The 3,961-nt window shown below is 34.3% G+C and overlaps 1 long non-coding RNA gene across 1 annotated transcript; it reads right to left on the bottom strand.

Annotated features, from left to right (window-relative positions):
* Window positions 1-457: 457 nt before the first annotated feature.
* On the bottom strand, window positions 458-3,173 carry LOC111929100 (uncharacterized). Its single transcript, XR_002864523.2, has 2 exons — window positions 3,046-3,173; window positions 458-1,936 (listed from the first exon to the last, which is right to left on the bottom strand). It is a non-coding gene; the product is annotated as an uncharacterized LOC111929100 (long non-coding RNA).
* Between the last annotated feature and the right edge of the window lie 788 nt (window positions 3,174-3,961).

The following is a 3,961-nucleotide window of genomic DNA, read 5'->3' as shown; positions in this document are numbered from 1 at the left end:
TTTGCATTATTTGCTTTGCAAGGGAAGAGAGTCTGAACTCTTAAGAGCAAAAAAAAATCCCAAACCTCTTTTTAATACTTGAAGTGAGAGTTGTCATTATTTCTTCTCTCTACTTTTTTAAGACATTATCCAGCACAGCTTTGCAAACAAGATGGTGACAGGACATTTGCTCTGGTAGTTGTAGCTTCTATCAATAGTGTTTTTATGAACAGAATAATAATTCAGGTGCAACTTTAGAGTGTTTTGTGTCTGGTTTTTGTTGTTTTTTTTCTTTCACAGCCAAACTAGGTTTTACTTAGTTTCTATTCTTGTGGATGGCAAAATATATCAAGGCAGACAAAACAGGATGTGTCTATCTATCAGTCCTTTTCTGTCTTTTACTTATTTTAATAGCAAAACATTTGAAAGCACTGCAATAGCAAATTAAATCCAGGAAAAAAACCCCAAAAAAGTCAACTTTTAACAAGAAAAGGAAAGCAGCAATTTACCTTTTATTGGAAAATAAAACAAATGAAGACAATATAACAGAGTTCCTTCTTTCTATGTTCTGAGAGCCTTGATTAAAAAGTGGTGGCTAATGATGGGTTTATTAGATATGTACTACTCACATAAATATGTATTACACACTCAAAACATGGCTGTTGGCTAAATATAGAACACAACAGGACTCAAATCAATTTTTCATAAATAAACCACTTCTTGTTTTTAACACTTAAACTCTAATCCTAATCCAGCCAATCTCATATAGATTTTTCCTTATTGCTTGTATTAGGTCAAGAAAGAGAATCCAATGAAGCTCTGGATCACACCAGAAGAAAGTTTCTTCTCTTTTTTGTGTCCTCAGGAAATTTTCCTATTCCAGGTGAGTGGCTCAGTCTTCACATTCAGTAGACACTGGCCCAAATTGGTCTCCAGAAACTGAGGCTGAACTGCCTCAATGTCATCCTGCTGAGAAGAACCCTTTACCAGGAATTTAGCCACTGGCCTCCAAAATTAAATGAAAACCCAGCCCATTTCTTTTGAGGATTTTTTTTCTACTTAATTTTATGTTTAGACTAATTAAATAAGTGCTTCTTTTAGACATGGTTTCACAGAATGACAGAGTATGCCCAGTTGGAAGGGACCCACAAGGATTGAGTCCAACTATTACTCCTGCACAGGACCTAAGATGAGCAATCTAGTAAAATAATTCAGATCTACTGTTAAATCAGTAAAAGCCCAGCCCAGCAACCCTTGAACTGTTTGTATCACCCTTTGTACATTTATATGTATTCAGAAACAAAAGTTCTAGAATTCAAATCTGAATTATTTCATCAAATCATAAGTCAATTTTGGCTGTTTCAGAATTCAAACCAGAAGTTTTTCATTTAAATTCATCCATTTTTCTCAAAAATTACTGTCTGAAATATGTGTACTCTAAGCTGAGTTATTGGTCCCTGTGAAATCATTGTCAAAATTGTTATTGGCTTTATTGGTGCTGGAGTTTTCACTGCACCCAGCTGCCCCACTCTGTGCTAATTTACTGGTTGATCTATTCTATATGTTTTATTTATGATTTTGTTTAAAAAACTGTTATGCACCAGAAGTCCCTGAGTTTTACACTTAGCTGGTTTCTGTTTTTCAGGGCCAGTATATTTTAGCATTCCTGAAGTATCAGCAGTCTTGAAACAGTTTTTATCCAGTCAAATTAAAATAGGAAAGAAATAGAAAGGAGTACTTATAAGTAATATGCTTCATATACTTCAGACATAATTCTTGCAACATCTTCTGAATTAATTTGGGATTTATTTATTTGCTTCATTTTTCTGTTACCTTTTTTCCCTCCTCTTCAGGGAAGAGTCTCCTTCTCCTTCTCTCCTACAGACCAAACCAGCTCTCTTGTTTGGTGCAGACATCTGCTTCTTTAAAAGAAATTCTCCCTTCTGATGTTTATGTCCTGAAAAAATAAAGATTTGTTTTGTGGAAGGTTGATGTACATTCCTTGTTTCTTAGTGCCAGCCCATAGAATCAAAACAAAGTGGGATATAGTGGAATATGTACTAATCCATCATTGCATCTGCTGAACACTGACGTGATAGAGAAATGTAATTTTGGGTTCTAAATTTTCATTTCAAACATTATATGTAAATACAGATAAATAAATATGTATCAAATAGAAACAGGTCATCTCTAAGATTTAAGGAAACCAGACAGTCTGAACACATTGAGCTACCTCATAATACAGAAATGAAGGTAAATTAAGAACAGGTAGCAATTTAGAAAGTTAAAAATAAAAAGTCATCAGAAGTTTAAACCTCTTCAGAAGGCTTTGAAAAAGCTAACAATAGAGCTCCTGTAAAACATAACAAAATAAAAATAGATGCTGTAGTTGCTGGATAAAAATAGTGTAGATTTAATGCTTCTTCAAACAGATGGCTCAAAAACTTGAGATGACAAATTATGATTTGTTCAGCCCAAAAAAAAAAGTCTTTCCAAAGGCTCTGTGAATTGTGATAACAGTGTTAGAGATGACCTTGAGATGGGTTGAGATGTCTTCATACTTTTTTTTTTTATTGAAATCTAGTATTACAACCAAAATAAAACAGGGGGAAAAAAAATTAAATAATAGAAATTTGGATTACCTAAGAACTTTGCTAAGATTTAATTTCTTGTCCTAGAAGCAGAGGTAGGGGAAATAGAAGAAATCTTGTCTTTGATGCATTTTAATTCTTTCAGTGTAGTATTTTCAGTCATGGCTCACGACATTCTTCATTCTCCAAAAGCAACAGCCCACTCCACCAGAGAATTTAAATTTATTTTCTGCTGGTGTGTCACTCTTGTTTCAAATATGGAGGTGGAGGAAGGAATGAGGTACCCATCTATATGTACTTTTGTTTCTTGAACATAGATAAGACATATAAACCTCTTCTGAAGATTTTCCAGAATGAATTTTCCCACCAAAATTATCTATTAACAGGCTGGCAGATAGAAATAATGACCAGCAAAGCAATTAATACTCTCTACACTAGTACTTTTCCAATGGCCTTGAAATGCAACAAGGATTACCTAAGGAACTGTACAAATTATGCATGTGATTCACTTTCTGCTGCTCCAGCCTTATTCTGCTGCAAACCCAGGTTGATTTAATAGCTGTATGAGACTGAAATAATTCAGCTGTAAATGTAACCTGTTACCTGTAAGTTAATAAGTAAACAAAATATGTTTAGGTGTCTGTTTTATTAAATAAAAAAGAGCAAAAAAACAACAAAACAATAAACACTTGTAAAATTAACCTCTGCCATGTATGGATCCTCTTATTTTCAAATTAAATAAGTTGCAATAATGATTGTACACATATGAACAGCTTAATGTTTCTATAGCAACTATCTTTTTGCAGAAAGCTCTACAGGCATTAATTATTATTAATATTATTTATTATTCCTGTGCTTAAGGAATAATCAATGTCATGGCGTCCAACAAGTTAAAAACTGAATTATTGAGACTGTACTAGGATGAGGGTCAGGATTAAATAGATAACGGATAGATGGTCTGTATTATTCCCGAATTTTGCCTTTTTTTGGTGAGTGATTGAATAAGAAGGGTTTTAATTAACTTGGGGAAGAATTTGTCTCTGCTGTAGCAGGCTCTGATAGTGTGTGCACAGCAGCACCTCTCTCCTTTTGTCCCCTCTATGCTCAGCATTGGTCTCTCCATTCCAGTGAAAAATAACAAAGGAATCAGCTTCTGTAATATATCTCACAGGCCTGAATTTAGTGAAAATTGAAGAGGCAAGGTAAGAAGTGAAAAGAGTAAGGTAAATCAGATGTAATAAATGGATCTGTGAGACCAGAGGAGGGACAGGTCTGGAAGAAACCATCATTCAGCACAAAGTCCCAAGAAAATTGTTCCTTATCAGCTTCCCATTTGTCCTTCCCTGGCTGTGAAATTTGATTCTGCTTTCTGAGTCACATCCAGTAAATAA

The sequence above is a fragment of the Cyanistes caeruleus genome, chromosome 5 (assembly GCF_971803275.1).
Source record: "Cyanistes caeruleus chromosome 5, bCyaCae1.hap1.1, whole genome shotgun sequence".
Lineage (NCBI taxonomy): Eukaryota > Metazoa > Chordata > Aves > Passeriformes > Paridae > Cyanistes > Cyanistes caeruleus.
The sequence above is the reverse complement of the archived record's forward strand: the minus strand, read 5'-3'. Positions and strand labels throughout refer to the sequence as shown.